The sequence below is a fragment of the Lagenorhynchus albirostris genome, chromosome 12 (genome assembly GCF_949774975.1).
Source record: "Lagenorhynchus albirostris chromosome 12, mLagAlb1.1, whole genome shotgun sequence".
Classification (NCBI taxonomy): domain Eukaryota; kingdom Metazoa; phylum Chordata; class Mammalia; order Artiodactyla; family Delphinidae; genus Lagenorhynchus; species Lagenorhynchus albirostris.
In genome coordinates, this window is record NC_083106.1 from 19,841,350 (window position 1) to 19,864,426 (window position 23,077).

Here is a 23,077-nt window from a genome sequence, read left to right on the forward strand (position 1 = left end):
GAACTTCATCCAAGCAGTAGTAGGGCTTGAGAACAAAAACATATTTCCCAAAGGAGAAACTCTGCCTCAAAACGGCAACGTCAACTCCTGCCTGATTTGCAGCCTGCTGCTCTTCTCTATAGATTTCAAACCTGCCAGACCCCACAATTACATAAACCAATCCATTAAAATAATCTCTTAATATACACATATATACGCTATTGGTTGTTTCTCTGGAGAACTCTAATACACCATACATTGGTTGACAATTTTCATCTACTGTTAGCTTCCTTTTCATTCTTTTCACTTTTGTGGGTTTGTAACTCCCCTTTAGTAAAAGGCGTTTGTAATACCCCTTTACTATTATTTTAATGGAGTCTTTCAAGGAAAACTATAATACAACTCTGTGCTCAACTTTAAAGTGGATGTCAAGGGCTTCCCTGGTGGCACAGTGATTAAGAATCCACTTGCCAATGCAGGGGACACGGGTTCGAGCCCTGGTCCAGGAAGATCCCACATGCCGTGGAGCAACTAAGCCCGTGCACCACAACTACTGAGCCTGCGCTCTAGAGACCACAAGCCACAACTACTGAAGCCCGTGTGTGCTCTGCAACAAGAGAAGCCACCACAATGAGAAACCCACATGCCGCAACAAAGAGTAACCCTCGCTCACTGCAACTAGAGAAAGTCCGCACGCAGTAACAAAGACCCAACGTAGCCAAACATAAATAAGTAAAATTAATTAATTTAAAAAATAATAATAATAAATAAAGTGGATGTCAAGATATATTTTACTTCATTAGGTAAGATTTGAACCTCTAATGCAATATTTCATAAGTCTCTTTAGAATTTTCTTAAAATAATGCTATTTATATGGAAAACGTAAAAGAAAAAGGAAAAGGAAAAGATTCATACAAGATATGGTATTCCAATTTCCAAATAAATTTCTTTAATATTTATGAAGGAAAACTGAGAGAGACACACGTAGTTCTTAGGTACCATAATTCATTCAGAGTGGTCAGCTATAATCAGGCAGAACCAGAGGGCAGCTTTGGGCTGTTCTGAAGGGATGCCCTCAGGAAATTTCATTTTCTTGGCTTTTTATACAAAAAGCCAAGAAATTTGCAGCAGTTCTTCTACATATACAATGCATTCATAAGTGAGCATAAAAGTGTTAAAAAGCAAGGCGTCAACTAGACTAGGCAATTAACCCAGCCACTGCTGCTAGTGAGCAAGCCGGGACAGGAAACCATTTGATGGTCCACATAGAAAAGTGAACATTCCTGAATAATGGCAAGATGACTTTAATATTTTACGCAGGTATGGTTTTTCTCTACCTGTTGAAACATAAAAATTAATATATATAAGCCCTTTCACTGCATTAACACAGAAAAAAGAAAGCTGGGCATCTATAACAGCTGTGACAGGCATGTTTCAGGCATAGAAGACAGTCACACATCTGTCTATTTCAGTATTACATGGATCTGGGTAGTAACCAATAGGAAAAGAAGCAGCTACCTAAGTACATGGGTATACATTCATAAAAATTTAAAGTCTGAAAATCCAGCAATTACTGAGATACTGACAATTTTGAGCAATACGGATAACACTAATATTAAGTTCTTCCAATATAGAAGGCATGGTTCTAAGTGATTTTCACATACTATCATGGCACCTTATCATCTGTAATCTCTCTTGCTGCAGACTCTTCGGAGCCACGGAGGAGAGTGCAGCAACTGGGCTGCAGAGGGCAAAGCGGAGAGACTCCTGCACAGAGGATCAGTGCCCACCAGCACTCACCAGCCCGAGAGGCTTGTCTCCTCACCCGTTGGGGTGGGTGGAGGCTGGGAGCTGAGGCTCAGGCTTCAGAGGTCAGATCCAAGGGAGAGAACTGGAGTTGGCTGCATGAACACAGCCTGAAGCGGGCTAGTGCGCCACAGCTAGCCAGGAGGGAGTCTGGGAAAAGGTCTGGACCTGCTTAAGAGGAAGAGACCATTGTTTCAGGGTGCACAAGGAGAGGGGATTCAGAGCACTACCTAAACGACCGCCAGAGATGGGCGCGAGCCGCGACTATCAGCGCAGACCCCAGAGACGGGAATGAGACGCTAAGGCTGCTGCTGCCGCCACCAAGAAGCCTGTGTGCCAAGAAGCCTGTGTGCAAGCACAGGTCACTATCCACACCTCCCCTCCTGGGAGCCTGTGCAGCCCGCCACTGCCAGGGTCCCGTGATCCAGGGACAACTTCCGTGGGAGAACACACGGCGTGCCTCAGGCTGGTGCAACGTCACACTGGCCTCTGCCGCCGCAGGCTCACCCTGCATTCCGTACCCCTCCTTCCCCCTGGCCTGAGTGAGCCAGAGCTCCCTAATCAGCTGCTATTACCCCATCCTCTCTGGGCTAAGAACCCTCAGGTGACCTACATGCAGAGGCGGGGTCAAATCAGAAGCTGAACCCCAGGAGCTGTGTGAACAAAGAAGAGAAAGGGAAATCTCTCCCTGCAGCCTCAGGAGCAGCAGATTAAATCTCCACAATCAACCTGATGTACGCTGCTTCTCTGGAATACCTGAACAGACAACAAATCATCCCAAATTTGAGGCAGTGGACTCTGGGAGCAACTGTAGACTTGGGGTTTGCTTTCTGCATCTAATTTGTTTCTGGTTTTATGTTTATCTTAGTTTAGTATTTAGAGTTTATTATCATTGGTAGATCTGTTTATTGATTTGGTTGCTCTCTTCTTTTTTTTATGTATATAGATATATTTTTTTTTTCCATTTTCTCGTTTTGTGAGTGTGTATGTGTATGCTTCTTTCTGTGATTTTGTCTGTATAGCTTTGCACTTACCATTTGTCCTAGGGTTCTACCAGTCCGTTCTTTTGTTTTTTTGTTTAGTATAGGTTTTAGCACTTGTTATCATTGGTGGATTTGTTTGTTGGTTTGGTTGCTCTCTTCTTTCTTTCTCTTTTTTATGGCTTTTTAATTTTTTCAATTTTAGTAATATTTTATTTTATTTTAATAACTTTATTTTATTGTATTTTTCTTTCTTTCTTTCTTTTCTTCCTTTTTCTTTTGAGCTGTGTGAGTGACAGGGTCTTGGTGCTCCAGCCTGTGCCTCTTAGGTGGGAGAGGCGATTTCAGGACGTTGGTCCACCAGAGATGTCCCGGCTCCATGTAGTACCAAACAGCGACAGCTCTCCCAGAGATCTCCACCTCAACGCTAAGACCCAACTCCACTCAACGAACAGCAAGTTACAGTGCTGTACACCTTATGCCAAACAACTAGCAAGACAGGAACATAACCCCACCCATTAGCAGAGAGGCTGCCTAAGATCATAATAAGGTCACAGACACACCAAAACACACCATCAGACACAGTCCTGCCCACCAGAAAGACAAGATTCAGCCTCATCAACCATAACACAGGCACCAGTCCCCTCCACCAGGAAGCCTACACAACCCACTGAACCAAACTTAGCCACTGGGGGCAGACACCAAAAATAATGGGAACTATGAACCTGCAGTCTGCAAAAAGGAGACCCAAAACACAGTAAGTTAAACAAAATGAGAAGACAAAAACCCACCAGACCAAATAAATGAAGAGGAAATAGACAGTCTACCTGAAAAAGAATTCAAAGTAATGATAGTAAAGATGATCCAAAATACTGGAAACAAAATGGAGAAAATACAAGAAATGTTTAACAAGGACCTAGAAGAACTAAAGAGCAAACAAACGATGAACAACACAATAAATGAAATTAAAAATTCTCTAGAAGGAATCAATAGGAGAATAACTGAGGCAGAAGAATGGATAAGTGACCTGGAAGATAAAATAGTGGAAACAACTACTACAAAGCAGAATAAAGAAAAAAGAATGAAAAGAATTGAGGACACTCTCAGAGACCTCTGGGACAACATTAAACGTGCCAACATTCGAATTATAGAAGTCCCAGAAGAAGAAGAGAAAAAGAAAGCGTCTGAAAAAATATTTGAAGGAATTACAGTTGAAAGCTTCCCTGATATGGGAAAGGAAATAGTCAATCAAGTCCTGAAAGCACAGAGAGTCCCATAGAGGATAAATCTAAGGAGAAAAATGCCAAGGCACATATTAATCAAACTATCAAAAATTAAATTCAAAGAAAAAAATATTAAAAGCAGCAAGGGAAAAGCAACAAATAACATACAAGGGAATCCCCATAAGGTTAACAGCTGATCTTTCAGCAGAAACTCTGCAAGCCAGAAGGGAGTGGCAGGACATATTTAAAGTGATGAAAGGGAAAAACCTACAACCAAAATTACTCTACCCAGCAAGGATCTCATTCAGATTCGATGGAGAAATTAAAATATTTACAGAGAAGCAAAAGGTGAGAATTCAGCACCACCAAACTAGCTCTACAACAAATGCTAAAGGAACTTCTCTAGGCAGGAAACACAAGAGAAGGAAAAGACCTACAATAACAAACCCAAAACAATTAAGAAAATGGTAATAGGAACATATATATTGATAATTAACTTAAATGTAAATGGATTAAATGCTCCAACCACAAGACACAGACTGGCTGAAGGGATACAAAGACAAGACCCGTACATATTCTGTCTATAAGAGACCCACTTCAGACCTAGGGACACATACAGACACAAAGTGAAGGGAAGGAAAAAGATATTCCATGCAAACAGAAATCAAAAGAAAGCTAGAGTAGCAATTCTCATATCAGACAAAATAGACTTTAAAATAAAGACTACTATAACAGACAAAGAAGGACACTACATAATGATCAAGGGATCAATCCAAGAAGATATAACAACTGTGTAAATATTTATCACCCAACATGGGAGCACCTCAATACATAAGGCGAATGCTAACAGCCATAAAAGGGAAAACTGACAGTAACACAATCATACTAAGGGACTTTAACACCCCACTTTCACCAATGGACAGATCATCCAAAATGATAATAAATAAGGAAACACAAGCTTTAAATGATACATTAAACAACAGGAACTTAATTGATATTTATAGGACATTCCATCCAAAAACAACAGAATACACTTTTTTCTCAAGTGCTCATGGAACCTTCTCCAGGATAGATCATATCATGGGTCACAAATCAAGCCTTGGTAAATTTAAGAAAACTGAAATTGTATCAAGTATTTTTTCCAACCACAATGCTATGAGACTAGATATCAATTTCAGGAAAAAAAATGTAAAAAATACAAACATATGGAGGCTACACAATACACTACTAAATAACCAAGAGATCACTGAAGAAATCAAAGAGGAAATCAAAAAATACCTAGAAACAAATGACAATGAAAACACGATGATCGAAAAACTTTTGGGACACAGCAGAAGTGGTTCTAAGAGGGAAGTTTATAGCAATACAATCCTACCTCAAGAAACAAGAAACATCTCAAATAAACAACCTGACCTTACACCTAAAGCAATTAGAGAAAGAGGAAAAAAAGACCCCCAGTTAGCAGAAGGAAAGAAATCATAAAGATTAGATCGGAAATAAATGAAAAAGAAATGAAGGAAACAATAGCAAAGATCAATAAAACTAAAAGCTGGTTCTTTGAGAAGATAAGCAAAACTGATAAACCATTAGCCAGACTCATCAAGAAAAAAAGGGAGAAGATTCAAATCAACAGAATTAGAAATGAAAAAGGAGAAGTAAGAACTGACACTGCAGAAATACAAAGGAACATGAGAGATTAGTACAAGCAACTCTATGTCAATAACATGGACAACCTGGAAGAAATGGACAAATTCTTAGAAAAGCACAACCTTCTGAGACTGAACCAGGAAGAAATAGAAAATATAAATAGACCAATCACAAGCACTGAAATTGAGACTGGGATTAAAAATCTTCCAAGAAACAAAAGCCCAGGACTAGATGGCTTCACAGGCGAATTCTATCAAACATTTAGAGAAGAGCTAATACCTATCCTTCTCAAACTCTCCCAAAATATAGCAGAGGGAGGAACACTCCCAAACTCATTCTAGGAGGCCACCATCAACCCGATACCACAACCAGATAAAGATGTCACAAAGAAAAATACAGGCCAATATCACTGATGAACACTGATGCAAAAATCCTCAACAAAATACTAGCAAACAGAACCCAACAGCACATTAAACAGATCATACACCATGATCAAGTGGGGTTTATCCCAGGAATACAAGGATTCTTCAATATACACAAATCAATCAATGTGATAAACCATATTAACAAATGGAAGGAGAAAAACCATATGATCATCTCAATAGATGCAGAAAAAGCTTTCGACAAAATTCAATGCCAATTTATGATAAAAGCCCTCCAGAAAGTAGGCATAGAGAGAACTTAACTCAACATAATAAAGGCCAAATATGACAAACCCACCGCAAACATCATTCTCAATGGTGAAAAACTGAAACCATTTCCTCTAAGATCAGGAACAAGACAAGGTTGTCCACTCTCACCACTATTATTCAACATAGTTTTGGAAGTTTTAGCCACAGCAGTCAGAGAAGAAAAAGAAATAAAAGGAATCCAAATCAGAAAAGAAGAAGTAAAGAGTCCCTGTTTGCAGATGACATGATACTATACAAAGAGAATCCTAAAAATGCTACCAAAAACTTCCAGAGCTAATCAATGAACTTGGTAAAGTAGCAGGATACAAACTTAATGCACAGAAATCTCGTGCATTCTTATACACAATGATGAAAAATCTGAACGAGAAACTAAGAAAACGCTCCCATTTACCACTGCAACAGAAAGAATAAAATACCTAGGAATAAACCTACCTAAGGAGACAAAAGACCTGTATGCAGAAAACTATAAGACACTGATGAAAGAAATTAACAGATGGAGAGATATACCATGTTCTTGGATTGGAAGAATCAACCCTGTGAAAATGACTATACTACCCAAAGCAATCTACAGATTCAATGCAATCCCTATCAAACTAACAATAGCATTTTTCACAGAACTAGAACAAAAAATTTCACAATTTGTATGGAAACACAAAAGACCCTGAATAGCCAAAGCAATCTTGAGAAAGAAAAACGGAGCTGGAGGAATCGGGCTCCCTGACTTCAGACTATACTACAAAGCTATAGTAATTAAGAAAATATGGTACTGGCACAAAAACAGAAATATAGATCAGTGGAATAGGATAGAAATCCCAGAGATAAACCCACACACATATGGTCACCTTATCTTTGACAAAGGAGGCAAGAATATACAATGGAAAAAAGACAGCCTCTTCAATAAGTGGTGTTGGGAAAACTGGACAGCTACATGTAAAAGAATGAAATTAGAACACTTCCTAACACCATACACAAAAATAAACTCAAAATGGATTAAAGACCTAAATGTAAGGCCAGACACTATAAAATTCTTATTTTGAGTTGGGTTCCTATTACCATATAAAAAAGATTTCTTAAAAATAAGCTTTCTTATTTCCTTATAAGAAAGAGAGCCAGTGGGTAGGTACTGAACAGAACAGAAATAAAATATAAAAAGACAAGCGGAGGGGCTTCCCTGGTGGCTCAGTGCTTGAGAGTCCGCCTGCTGATGCAGGGGACGTGGGTTCATGCCCCGGTCCGGAAGGATCCCACATGCCGCGGAGGGGCTGGGCCCGTGGGCCATGGCCGCTGGGCCTGCGCGTCCGGAGCCTGTACTCCACGGCAGGAGAGGCCACAGCGGTGAGGGGCCCGCGTACCGCAAAAAAAAAAAAAAAAAAAACGCGGAGACCAAAATAAGTAGCATAGTCACAGGGGTTAGCTGGGTTATGAGTGGCTGTGAATCTTCAAGCACAGCTGTTCTGTGTTCCTTGGATAGTTCAATCTCTCTTCATGCCACTGATCTCATCATAGCTCCACTGCTGGAGGTGGCTGTAATATCCTGATCAGCACAGAGCTTACACCAATACACCCGGTCTATTACCATTCATTGTGCTTGACTCTCAGTCTGATAAAAACTTAGAAGCAGAGTGCAGTGCAGTGGATATTGTTAGTCACTACTTGACATCTATTCCCACTTGCAGCCTTCTTTATTTATAGAAAACCAAAATTTGAAAGGAAATTGTCCAGGGAGGCTCCTGAGGAGTTTTCTGGTTCCTAAGAAAAAGCTAAAGGAAAATACACTCTTCTTTTCTTCTGGTTGCTGGCATGTCTGAGAATGAAGTTGACGCTGAGGGAAGTAAAGAGAGCGGGAGGACAGACTGGGTCCCTGGGGACACACCTAAGCCATTAAATCAACATGAAGCCAACTCTCCTCCTGGACTTGCCAATACTCAAGACAAGAAAGTCTTTTATGTTTAAAACCCTTTTGAGTTGGGTTCCTATTACCATATAAAACCTGTAGCTGGAGTTTGGCATTTCTCCTTTTCAGTTGAAGATTTCTTAAAAATAAGATGATGGGAAAATTGGGGGGGGCAGGGAGGGCAACACTGGAGTTTTCCTATGATGGGGGAAAATTTCCAACAGGTACCCTGGCATCCTACCTCTGGGCCTGGCACTTTATCCCCACTGTGCCAAGAAACAAAAGTCAGCTTTCTGGTCCATATCTTGTCCTTTGGCCTGAGGCTCCAGGGCAAGCACCAGAGTTGGAGGCCTAATGCACAGGGACTCCTCAGGGAGGACCAATGTACACCCACATCCCTCCTGGTACCTGGCCATCTACCTAGATCTCCAATCCTGAGACTTACGGTAGGGACCATGTTAAATTCAAATGACATGAGAGCCCAGAGAAAGGGAACATTTCAAGGTCTCTTTGTCCTTTACACTTTAGTTTGAATGATTTTGAGATGTCTTCTTTAAATTCAGCTTTCATATGGGAGAGAGAAAAATCAAAAGGGAGAAGGGGAAGGAAACAGTTTCTGATAAAGGGAATGTATTAGTCTACTAGGGCTGCCATAACAAAATACCCAGATTGAGCGGCTTAAACATCTTAAATTTAATTTCTCACAGTTCTAGAGGCCAGAAGTCCAAGATCAAGGTTCTGTCAGGGTTGGTTTCTGGTGAGCCCTCTCCTCCCAGCTTCTCTCTCTATCCTTACATGGCCTCTTCTCTGTGCATGCGTGGGGAAAGAGAGCTCTCTAGTGTCTCTTACTCTTCTTATGAGGACAGGAGTCCTAGCGGATTGAAGCCCCACCCTCATGACCTCATTTAATTTTATTATCTTCTTATAGGCCCTATCTCCAAATATAGTCACATTGGAAGTTAGGGCTTCAACATATGAATTTTGAGAGAACACAGTTCCGTTCATAACAGCTTGGAATCAGATTTCTCCTACATGAGGCAACTTCAAAAAGTGGCCTTATCAAAACAGCCACAACTTTTCATAGCACAGATGATTTCTGAGATAAAACCATACATGTGAGCTTTATAGCTTAAAAATGTCTTTAGAATCATTATTTTATTAGGTTCCTAAAACCCTGAGAAAGAGGTAAGTCAGGTAGCCTCATCCTCACTTCGAGCTGAAGGAACAGGCTCGCAGAGAAGAGCTGGCCTTGGAAATGTCTTTGGCGGGCGAGGGGCAGAGTTGGGACTGGAGTCTGCAGTCTCTGCCTTAGTGGTAGGGGGAGTAGAAAGGGGGGTGGATAACGGTGATAAAAGGGAATAATCAGAGAGATAAAAACAGGAGAGGGATCTGGCACCAAGCAGGGCAACAGTGTGACTTGAACTAGAGGCTATGATTAGCTCAGCCCTCTGCACCTGTCAAACAAAAGAAAGAAGTGGCTCAAGGCCCAGAATATCTCTGATGTAAGGGAGATGCGGACAGCACTAGAAACACCGGAGCTGGCTTATCTAAGGTATCACCTTGTAATACACATGAAGGAAAACTTGGAGTTCTACTAAAAAAAAGTTGTCATTCCCAAACCTTACTTCATGACATTCTTTTTTTTTTTTTTTTTTTGCAGTACGCGAGCCTCTCACTGCTGTGGCCCCTCCCGTTGCGGAGCACAGGCTCTGGACGCGCAGGCTCAGCAGCCATGGCTCACGGGCCCAGCTGCTCTGCAGCATGTGTGTTCCTCCCAGACTGGGGCACAAACTCGTGTCCCCTGCATCGGCAGGCAGACTCTCAACCACTGCGCCACCAGGGAAGCCCCTTCATGACATTCTTGCCTCACTGGAGGCAAGAACACCCTCTGAAACGGAGATCCCATCTTAAAGAAAAGTTATATGTCTCTGTTGCTACTCTATGCTTCATGTTATATTTCTCGTCCCCTTTTACAGTTACACTTCTTAAATGAGTTAATACAGATCATTTCCGATGATCCCCTTATTCAGTTAGTCATAATTGGATGACCCCCCTGTGATTTGCATATACCTTCAGTACCCTACTAAAAATGTACTCTTAAAGTTTCTAATGATCTCCTAATCAACTGTCACATCTTTTCTTGATCTATAAGTTCTTTAAATGTATTGGATATCTACTCTTTCATATCTATACTTTCTCCTTCAAAAAATTTGTGTACTGGGCTGCCCTGGTGGCGCAGTGGTTGAGAGTCCGCCTGCTGATGCAGGGGACACTGGTTCATGCCCCAGCCCCGGAAGATCCCACATGCCGCGGAGCGGCTGGGCCCGTGAGCCACGTCCGCTGAGCCTGCGCGTCCAGAGCCTGTGCTCCGCAACGGGAGAGGCCACAACAGTGAGAGGCCCGCGTACCACCAAAAAAAAAAAAAAAAAAAAAAAAATTTGTGTACCCACGTATTTCTCAACTACAAATCCCTAGTCTTAACCTTGTTGCTTTTGCTTCAGTTTGAAATATTCAACTGCATGGTTTTAATATCTTTGGTTCTCTTGTTGATTTGGTGAGTTACATAGAATTTTTGAAATGTTTTCATTTTATTTTTGTATGAGAGTCATGATTTTAACTTTTTAATAAAATTAAAACAATTGTTTTCTAACTCTATGGGCCCTCAGAGAGCTCTAAAAACATCTATAAACTATAACTTGTTAATATTACTATATTTGTTATAATTTGTTAATATAACTCTCACAGCCTCAGTTGACTTTACTAAAGAAGTTCCAAGGTAGTATCTGGGGCCCCAAACGTTCAGAAGAAATGTGGTGATCTGTGTTTCAGTGCAATTTGACTCTCTCCTACAGTAGGGGCTGTCAAACTGGAACCTGTATCAGAATCATTATTAGGGCTTGTTGAAACAAGGTTTCCAGGCCCAATCCCAGAGCTTTGAGTCATTAGGTCTGAAGTGGGGCCCAAGAATTTGTGTTCTAACAAGTTCCCAGGGACAGTGATGCTGACGGTCCGGGGACAACACCTGGAGACCCACTATCTGAAAGCAAGCCTAAATTTATTGATTGCATTGCTTAGAAAGAAGATCTAATATTGGTCTAAAGAGTCCACTTAATCAATAATAGCTCTTTTCTTTCCCATAAATTTGACAACCATTTTCTCCTTTAATTAAAGTTTACTGGGACTTCTCTTAAATATCCCACCTGTTTCACTAAAATTTTTTATATCCAAAAGTAAGTCAAACATATTTGTGCATTTTGTTTTTAGTTTGATTTGGTAAAATAAGACTACCCTTCCTACCCCTCACCCCACCTCTCACCCCTGGCAAAATAAATTACCTATTCTGTTCCCTTCCCTTAACATGAGGCTTTCTTGGACTCAAAATATAAAAATCACAGCGTAATTTTCAATAAATGTTTGTATGATGTGTAAGATAAAGATAGAATGAAGATGTTTACTTAAACCCGATGAACTGTATGCTTACTGGTTGATTTTAATATTGATATTGCTAAGTATGCAGTCCATTTTTATCAATAATATGACAATTGCATATGCAATTGGGGTATTGACATTTTGTGTATATGCAATATTCTGAGAAGTATGAAAATATATCTACATAATCTATGCCTGCACAGCTGTTTCTGTTAATGTTATTTTACTGTTAGGCCATCTTCACTAACATAACTTTAGCATTTCACTGTTTTTATCAACATGGTTTTGCTATTCTAAGAATCTCTTGCCCAGGAAGATAAAAGTTGCAAATAACTTCATTGTTTATTCCAGGAACTTCCCAAACACCATTTAAATGAATATCAAATTGTTCAACTCTTCAATAAATAGCATCAAACATGTTTACTCCTCACAGCTCTTTAAAACCCTTGCCTAAAAACCCTTTTCTTGCTGGGTCTACAAATCCTAAACTATTATATCATGATATTGATACTTATCCAATCCTAATCAAACACCTGTATTAAAAGATCTACCTTAAACTTGACTCCAAACGTTCATATATATCCCCATCCAAGACTCTATTAAGCAGTGCTCTCTTTCACCATAGTAAAAATAAACTCAGCTTTGTCTTATCAGTAGATTATTTTAGTGTGTGTGTGTTTGTTTTTTCCAGGGAGCCAGTGTTTGACAGTCTTGGAGTTCCTACCAACAGCCATTCTAGATCTCCTTACTGTAGTAGTCCAAGACCCTTGACTAGGGCACTGCTACTCCGAGTCCCCTTGACCTCCTGCCAGGGAAACTTGTTAGAAATGCACATTCTTAACCCTGCCCCACCCCCAAAACTACTCAGTCAAAACACTCTGGTGGTCAGCCTCCAAAATGCTGAGATTAACTTCTAGGAAAAAGGAACCCATTTTAGGAATTCTTTACTGTCTGCTCATATTTGAAAAATATATATATATTCTTGGCGCAAACTGCCTTATTACAACTACTTGTTTCTATCTGTCCTTGTAATTTTGGTTGTACATCTATAAGAGGAAAGTTCATAGAAAAAAGGAGGAACATACGGTATTTGTCTTTCTCTTTCTGACTTACTTCACTCTGTATGACAGACTCTAGGTCCATCCACCTCATTACAAATAGCTCAATTTCGTTTCTTTTTATGGCTGAGTAATATTCCATTGTATACATGTGCCACATCTTCTTTATCCATTTAAGAAAAAAAAAATGTCATGAAGAACCTAGGGGTAAGACAGGAATAAAGACACAGACCTACTAGAGAATGGACTTTAGGATATGGGGAGGGGGAAGGGTAAGCTGTGACAAAGTGAGAGAGTGGCATGGACATATATACACTACCAAACATAAAATAGATAGCTAGTGGGAAGCAGCCGCATAGCACAGGGAAATCAGCTCGGTGCTTTGTGACCACCTAGAGGGGTGGGATAGGGAGGGTGGGAGGGAGGGAGACGCAAGAGGGAAGAGATATGGGAACATATGTATATGTATAACTGATTCACTTTGTTATAAAGCAGAAACTAACACACCATTGTAAAGCAATTATACTCCAATAAAGATGTAAAAAAAAAAGGAGGAACAGAGGTCCCAATAACTCCCTTCATCAAACTGGCCCTAAGAAACTGAGAATTTCAGTGGTTTCTTACCAGAACTCATCCTTTGAACAAAGTGTCCTGGTTCCTTACCAAATCTAGGAGGACTTTCCTCAGTCTTCACTTGTTTTGCCCATGGGAGTCCAGTTTGGGAAAGATTTCTCCAAGCTCTTCCACCCTCTGTGATTAATCAGAGATGGCCTGGCCATTAGGCTGTGGGGCTAGAGTCATGAGGTTCACAAACCACCCTCTCTGACTAACCGTTCCCAGACTCTCTGGGTTTATCTCCATCCATATATATAACTGCATTCCCTCTGGGTCAGTTATCTAGTTCTCATATTTTTACCACTACAACTGCAAATCAGGAGCTTAGCTTTCTAAATGACATAATTCACCAAGGATAATTTAGAATTACAGTAATCACTCCAGAGAAACTTTCTGATATAATCGAAAGCGTTCATTTGAGAATCACCTTCGAACCAAAAAGGGAACAAAATTTCAAATATCCAATTTTTGCAAATTTTGATTAGCATAAGGAAGTGGTTAAAAGAAATTCAGATCCAAAGTTGTTTCCTTAAAAAAATTCTCCACCAGGGTTTCCCTGGTGGCGCAGTGGTTAAAGAGTCCGCCTGCCGATGCAGGGGACACGGGTTCGTGCCCCGGTCCGGGAAGATCCCACATGCCGCGGAGCGGCTGGGCCCATGAGCCATGGCCACTGAGCCTGCGCGTCTGGAGCCTGTGCTCCGCAACGGGAGAGGCCACAACAGTGCGAGGCCTGCGTACCGCAAAAAAAAAAAAAAAAAAAATTCTCCACCAAAGCAAATGTGAAAAACATAAAACTATCTCCCTTTTTGATTCCCTCAAATTACAAAATGAACCTACTAGTCTTTATCCTATGATTCTTTTCTACCATACTATACACCTTCACTTCTCTCTACTCCTGCTCGCTCTCTGGCACTCTCCCCTTCCGGCCTAGCTGGACAGAAACCCCCAAAGCTCAATTAACTCTTTAAACTGCCCTCAGAACAGGAAAAACCTCTTGTGGTTGGTTTTAAGCTAAGGTCTCACTATGAGTTGAAAACCACTGTCAAATAGTTTCCAAAGTCTATATAAGATAGAACCAAATTTGCAGAGAAATGTAGGATAACTTTAGAAACCAATAATCCAGGGCTTCCAGATATACAACAATTAATTAATACATTATGGAAACTCAGGTGCAGAAAATTAAGAGAATGAGGCAGAATGGGAAGATCACAAGGGTAACTGAATAGAGTTCTAATTAAAAAGGGATCTAGAGAGGTTTAGAAGAGCTTGAAATATTGAGCACAGTCTTTTGGTGGCTATCCCCACAGACTTTCCTATGAAAACAGAATGGACTATGATATAGTCTTGTAGCAAAGCACGGATAAGTTCATTTGATATTTCAAGGACAGGCTCTCTACTATTTAAGCAGAATTTAGGAGTAGATCCTGAGGCAGATGTGACCCCAGCTTTCTTCTCACCTTTTATCAATAGTCTTAAGCTACAAAGAGGGAATTTAATATGAAAGCAAAAACTAGAATGGGAAATAGCCTTTTACCAGGCCTCAAATACCTTGCTGAATATTTTGAAAAAGGCTTGAAACAGAAACAGAGTAAGCCTCAGGATACATTTATTCTTTTACAGAAAACAAAACAAAACAAAACCCAGCTAGATACTTCTGCCTCAGTCATTCTATATGGCAAAAGCCCATCTTCTGATGAACTCATGAGTAGTTACTGTAAACAAAAATGCATTGGAAAAAAAAGTTATCTTGTGTTAGCCAAGAAACTACAGGAACAAAATGAAGTGAAAAGTCAGTAAAGGTGCTCCAAGGGGGAACTGAGCACCCAATTTCCTGCTTTACTTCTAAACTTACAAATAGAAATTTCTCTAAATATTACCCACATTTTTTTTTTTTTAAAGGTTGGGTTTGTTTTTTTGTGGGTTTTTTTTTTTGCCGTACGTGGGCCTCTCACTGTTGTGGTCTCTCCCATTGCGGAGCACAGGCTCCGGACGCGCAGGCTCAATGGCCATGGCTCACAGGCCCAGCCACTCCGCGGCATGCGGGATCTTCCCGGACCGGGGCACGAACCTGTTTCCCCTGCATCGGCAGGCGGATTCTCAACCCCTGTGCCACCAGGGAAGCCCCTTCTCTAAATATTAAAGGGAAAACTTGCAAAATTTTTATTGATACAGGTAATGCAATATCCACCTGAAATCCTACCACTGTTATACAACCTCACTTCTGGAGTGAACTTTTAGAATATATTAAAACGCAGCACAGAACTATTAGAATACTCAGTGGTGGGTGTCTCTAACAATCCTGGCACGCCTTGTGTCCCAGCCATAACCATCACCCTCGGGTCTTTAACCGAGTAACATGTTTTCCTCCTTAATGATCACACACCTGGTAACTGATATGCAGTGGTTTACTGTGCAAATTGAATTGCCAAACTAAATATGCTAATAGTTCCTTTCTTGAAGTCCCTGAGGGCCTTCTATTCATCATAATGGCATAGCTAATTTGGACAGTGACTTGCCAATGTCAGTATACCTAAACCAAGCTCACATTGCAAATCTCAGAGGCGCCAGACTTCTCGTGGGCAACATATTCTAGTAAGCTTACCGGGGCTGGGCCCATCAAGGTTAACACTGCCCCACCTAACCGTCAATTCAAATTTTCACAACAGCCTCTGAGAGTTAAAGGCAGACTACAAACAACAGCCAAAATAGAGAAAGGACTCATCTTACCTTGCAGCACGCCGAAGAACACTCGTATCGTTCCCGTTAATGATCCACCGGAAACGATACGGGTCCCGCCTAGGCCAGTTCCGCCTAGCTCGGCTCCGCCAAGCGCGGGTTCCGCCTAGCCAAGGTTCCGCCTAGCCCTGGTCAAAAATATTTTGGGGCTTCCCTGGTGGCGCAGCGGCTGGGGGTCTGCCTGCCGATGCGGGGGACGCGGGTTCGTGCCCCGGTCTGGGAGGATCCCACGTGCCGCGGAGCGGCTGGGCCCGTGAGCCATGGCCGCTGAGCCTGAGCGTCCAGAGCCTGTGCTCCGCAGCGGGAGAGGCCGCAACGGTGGGAGGCCCGCGTACCGCAAAAAAAAAAAAAAATATATATATATATATATATATATATTTTTTTTTTTTTTTTGAAAAAAAAAGTCCATAAAGCTCCAAAATCTGAAACTTGAATTTATCACGTACTGGCAACTATTTATACAGCATTTACATTGCGTTAAGTATTGTCATAATCTAAAGATGATTTAAAGTATGCAGGAGTATAGTATTTGCAAGCACTATACCATTTTGTGTAAGACACTTGAGCATCCCTGGATTTTGGTATCCACGGGGTCCCGCAGGATTACCCAGTGACAACTGTACGTACTTGTCCAGGACACGAGGATAGCTATTCCCTGCTTCCCTGTAGTGCCAAGGCCAAATATTATTTTCTTTTTGGTGGCTCCTGAAGCTAAAATTCTACAGTAGTAAATCCGTGTTCTGCTTCTTTCAGTGGTCCTTTAGGTCAAAATAATCAATATTTGTTTACGTTCTCCTGGAAAAATCAAAAATATACTGGGACTACTATGGCCAAAAGTGTTATTGAAGTACCCTCCTATTCTTCATAAGTTTTCAACCACAACCTCAAGGATCTAAACTTCCTTGTGATTCTATTCTTATCTAGTATGTGGATGACCTTTTGTTGTGTTCTTAAGATGGGGCATACACCCTGAGAAAACCATAATTCAAAAAGAGACATGTACCATAATGTTCATTGCAGCACTATGTACAATAGCCAGGACATGGAAGCAAGCTAAATGTCCATCGACAGATGAATGGATAAAGAAGATGTGGCACATATATACAATGGAATATTACTCAGCCATAAAAAGAAATGAAACTGAGTTATTTGTGTTGAGGTGGATGGACCTAGAGTCTGTCATACAGAGTGAAGTAAGTCAGAAGGAGAAAAACCAATACCGTATGCTAACACATATATATGGAATCTAAAAAAAGGTTCTGATGAACCTAGGGGCAGGACAGGAATAAAGACACAGATATAGAGAATGGACTTGAGGACACGGGGAGGGGGAAGGGTAAGCTGGGACAAAGTGAGAGGGTAGCCTTGACATATATACACTACCAAATGTAAAATGGATAGCTAGTGGGAAACAGCAGCATAGCACAGGGAGATCAGCTCAGTGCTTTGCAAAGACCTAGAGGGGTGGGATGGGGAGGGTGGGAGGGAGGTTCAAGAGGGAGGGGATATGGGGCCATATGTATGCATATGGCTGATTCACTTTGTCATACAACAGAAACTAACAGAGTATTATGATGCAATTATATACCAATAAAGATCCATAAAAAAAAATAGATGGGGTGAGCTCTAAGATTGATTCCATCTATCTGCTTACTGTTTTAGCTCAGAGAGGGCACGAGGTCTTCAAGAAGTTACAATTTTGTCAAAGTAGCATACTAGGTTTCATGTAGATAACAAACCTAGAACATGACTTATCCCAAGGAGGTAAATTTCTTTCACTTATCAGATTTGGCTTTTCAAAACTCTATCAGGCCATTAGTTGAGAGACATATAAGAGAATTCCTGGATCTGACTAGCACTGCAGTTCCTACTTTTTCGCAGTCTCCATGTGACTGTACGACTGTGCTCTACAGCAGGTTCCCACTAGCTATCTCTTTTACACGCGGTAGTATAATGTATGTCAATCTCAATCTCCCAATTCACCCCACCTCCCCTCCCCCCACGGTGTCCACACGTCCATTCTCTACGTCTGTATCTCTATTCCTGCCCTGCAAATAGGTTCATCTGTACCATTTTTCTAGATTCCACGTATATGCGTTAATATACAATATTTGTTTTTCTCTTTCTGACTTACTTCACTCTGTATGACAGACTCTAGGTCCATCCACGTCTCTACAGATGACCCAATTTCGTTCCTTTTATGGTGGAGTAATATTTTATTATATATATGTACCACAACTTCTTTATCCATTCCTCTGTTGATGGACACTTAGGCTGCCTCCATGTCTTGGCTATTGTAAATAGTGCAGCAATGGACATTGGGGTGCATGTATCTTTTTGAATTATGGTTTTCTCTCGGTTAACTTGTTTTTTAGGGTCTCATTTAAACTTGACAGCCCCTCATGTTGCACATTCTTTGTTTTGAAAACAAAAAGTACCTCTCTGCAAGTAGACTTACCTTCTAGGAAATCCTATATTTTTCTCTCTCACATATTTCTGTACATCACTGTAATGCTTTGAATACCGCTACTCTTCTTCCGTCATCTTTAAGAAGGAGGCACTTATGACTGTCTAACCTTTGTAAACTATCGAGGCCCTTCAATAGATAGGCTAGAAACTAGTTTAGAAAATCAAGACTTAGTTTTGATTGTTGATACTACATATCTTAACACTGAAACAGGAAAATATCAGGTGGCTCAAAATAGAGCTGCCATGTAATATGGTCCTCTAAAAGGAACAGGGGCTATTTTAGAAAAAGGGTGCTGCAATTACATCTCTCTAGACCTCTCTGGTATCTAAAATATTACTGAGATCCAGTATGCAAGGAAATTATGAATTTGAAGACTTTTGCTAATAACCCCATAGCTAGTTCTGCAGGCTCTTCAAATGGGTGATTGTATTTATTCTCTCGGCTTAGTTTGGGTACTTGTGGCTCCTGAGAAGTGGAACGAACGCAAACTCTGATTTGTCTGCGTTGCGGTGTTCAGATCTGTGATCCCCAGAGTTTTGCATACTGTGTGTAGCTGCTGTCACATTTAATGATCCAACAAATGTCTCCAACAAAAAGAACAGGAAAGCCTGACACTCATGGCAGTTGAAAAACCACCCCAGAAACCTGATACTTGATTGCAATAAATTGATGTGAAGCTGTGGCTTGATCATGCTTCCAGATATTAATGGTCTATCCTTCAGCTCAGGCTGAAGAAGCTGAGAACAGAGAGCATATACACTCACTCAACTTTGTCTACAATGTCATGAATTGAGAATTCTATTGTCCTCACTAACATAGCTTTGGTATTCCTCTGTCTTCATCATCATTACTTTATTATAACTTCATTGTTCCAGAAACTTCCTGAAAAACCCATGTATATGCACATGATACTGTTCAGTTCTTTCTTCAACAGATCGTATCAGACAACTCCCATTCACATTCACAGTGCTCATTTCCAAAAATTGCTATCTACAACTCCTTTGTTTGTTATCAATAGTATGTGGGAAATGAATTTAATAATCAGTACATGTCTCAAAGCACTGAAGAAATAGATTAGACAATAAGCCAAACAGATTGTGACAATCTAGAACATTGTTTTGCTACTTAAAAAAATATGAATAGGGCTTCCCTGGTGGCGCAGTGGTTGGGAGTCCGCCTGCCGATGCAGAGGACACGGGTTCGTGCCCCGGTCCGGGAGGATCCCACGTGCCGCGGAGCGGCTGGGCCCGTGAGCCATGGACGCTGAGCCTGCGCGTCCGGAGCCTGTGCTCTGCAACGGGAGAGGCCACAGCAGTGAGAGGCCCGCGTAGCGAAAAAAAAGAAAAAGAATAGATCCGGAGGAAAATATGACAGAATTTTTACCTGCGTGCAAAAGAGCCAGATTGCAAAAGAAACGGGCTTTTGGAAGAGAGAAAATATATGGTATTTATAGCTCCATTTAACACGGCAATCATATTGTTTTGTTTTTGGTCACGTGGCATATGGGATCTTAGTTCCCCAGCCAGGGATTGAACCCGTGCCCCCTGCAATGGAATCACGGAGTCTTAACCACTGGACCACCAGGGAAGTCCCAGCAATCATATTATGATTGAGTAATGTTTGGGTCAGTTTTAGCAGACACCAGGAATTCCCATTATTAATTAAGCAAAGAAATAAACAAAAAATGGGATCTCAGGAACAATTTTTGGATACCCCAGCCATTCCTAGATCCTGTGGTTTTGTAATACATGCCTGGTTTAGTAATGCCTGCTATGCATGGCTTGTTTAGGAAGACACGGATTTTAGAAATAGAAATTACTTTCTTCTGGAAATATAAATGTTTCCTGAATGGAGAACAGAGGGCAAACTGTCTTGACTCTTACCCATGCTTTAGCATATCTCTTTAATGATAGAAATATATTGGTTGTCACATAAGATTACTTCCTGTTTTAAAATCCTGAATTAATACTGATAATTGTTTTACTTTTCACTTGTCACTTTTCTAGACTACATGGGCTCACCACCTATATATATTTGCAAGATTAAAACCAATGACTAATTCAGCACCTCAAGTGTACATTACAGAATGTTTACAGGTAAGTGGCAAAAGAGTTCTGTTGCTAAATGCTTTAGAAATGCAGAGTGATACACAGGTAGGTTTCTTTACTTCAGGATTTCTCAAAGCTTTTATTATGTTCATGTGCATTGCGCATCTCCAAAGGGCCTTAGAGCATGCACTGTTTCTCAAAACTATTTAGTCAGGGAATCCTTTTAGTGGCGAAATCCTGCTACATCCATTGCATTTTTAGTGATCATCATGATGTCTTCTTTGGATTCTGACATCACAAACAGGCACATTGAAACATCACAGTGAAATTATTGGGATATGGTTCTATAGGTGGTGGTTAATTCTCACATTTTTTTCCTTGAGCTGTATCCCTATATTTGGATACACATCCTGTGGGGATCTAGAGCGCACTACAAGTTCTTTTTTTAATAAATTTATTTATTTGTTTATTTATTTATTTTTGGCTGCATTGGGTCTTCGTTACTGCGCTTGGGCTTTTCTCTAGTTGCAGCGAGTGGCGGCTACTCTTCGTTGCGGTACACGGGCTTATTGCTGTGGCTTCTCTTGTTGCAGAGCATGGGCTCTAGGCGGACGGACTTCAGTAATTGAGGCACGTGGGCTCAGTAGTTGCGGCCTGTGGACTCTAGAGCGCAGGCTCAGTACTTGTGGCACACAGGCTTAGTTGCTCTGCAGCATGTGGGATCTTCCTGGACCAGGGCTCGAACCCGTGTCTCCTGCATTGGCAGGCAGATTCTTAACCACTGCGCCACCAGGGAAGCCCTACAAGTTCTTATAAGGACCTGCTAATCTTCCTTCCAGCTCCCATTACTATTATCATACCCTCTTGCTTATCATTGTGCTGAACCATTAGATTAGGCAGGTAGGGATTTGTTCCCTAACTAACTCTGTTTTCTGCAACTTGAACAATACCTTGCCTGCCACTTGGATATTTTGTTTCCAATTCAGTTATAGCCACTAAATTTCAAGTCAAGGCAGAATTTTGATCTGTGGTTAACATCCTCCAGTTAATCACAAGATTCCTATTTACTTTAAAAATTTTATTATTTCATTAATGACATTTTGGGGATATAGTATCCAGCATGCGTTTTCTTTTGTACTAAGCAGCCTCTTATATTGGACATTATTACCAATATTAACCTGCATGGTCGGGGTGGGAGTGGGGAGAGAACAGGATACATGAGGATTATTTGGGGAAGGGTTGAGCTTTTGAAACTGCCCTCGCAGACATCCCAAGCAGCATAAATAGTTGTCCTCAGTTTGCTAAGGGGTAAACATGGCTCATGAGATTCGTGGAGTGTAATGAACAAGACTATTCTAGATTTTGATACGCTCACTGGAGTCAGATTTATGCTAGAATGGCTAAAATCTTTCCAAAAGTTTTATAATGTCATTTTATTTTACTTTATCTAAATTAAAAGAAAAAAATTGATTCGAAGTAAAAAGTTAAAAATCAGTATTTTAATACTTTCAAAAAAATGTTTCTTAAGAAAGTATAATCAGGAACGAATTGTAATTACATCCCATGGCAGCCTGGGACCTCTTCTCATTTAATCACAAATTCAACATTTGTGGTTTCTGGACTGACAACAGAGCAAGATGTGGGCAAATTGTCAATTAACTTTTTCTAATTACTCACGTACAAAATTCAAAACAGTACCAAAAAAGTAAGCTATCTGTAAAGGAATAGCTGAACCCAAGCATACACTGCAAATATTCCCAAATTATGAAAACTATGTCACCAACTGGAATGCCTTCAAAATGCAAGATTAGTGCCAAGTCGGTAAGTTTAAACAAAGTGCAAATAAATTGCGTGTTTCTAGACAAATGCTTGCCAGGGTATGATATCATATGTATCTACTCATTTGGTCAATGTGAAGAACCTCCTGTGTATTGTGTATTCTTCCAGCTAACAATTTAAACAAAACTTCTGAGCAGTTTATAATAATATCCCTTTTATTGTATTTCTCACCTATGCTTTTTTCTTTCTTTATTCTTTGTTTTTATTTTTTCTAATTTTTATTGTTTTATTTTAATAATTGTTTTATTTTTTCTAATTTTAGTACCAGTCCTTTTCTATCAGGAGGTCTTCTGCTTCTCCTAGGATTTGGGGCAAAGACATGCTAAGTTTTCCTACTTGTGTTTCCTTCTGAAACTGGATTGATAGCCTGGGGAGGAGAGGCTGACCTTCTTGATCTTTGTTTTAAAAGAAGGCCTCGTAAAAAGGCTGCTTCCTTCCCATTCCATTGAGGCAGTGGACATCATGGCCAAGGAAATGGACATGTTAGTATTCTGGCCCATGTCCTCTGCTTTGCCTCCCTCTAAATTTATAAGGTGAAACCTGATGACTTCTCCCCTTAGCTACACCCTTTGTCCTGTGACTCCGCAGTCTGTCTCACAAAAGAGGTGGAATCTACTCCCCATTCCTAGCCTTATAACTTGCTTTGACCAACAGAATTCAG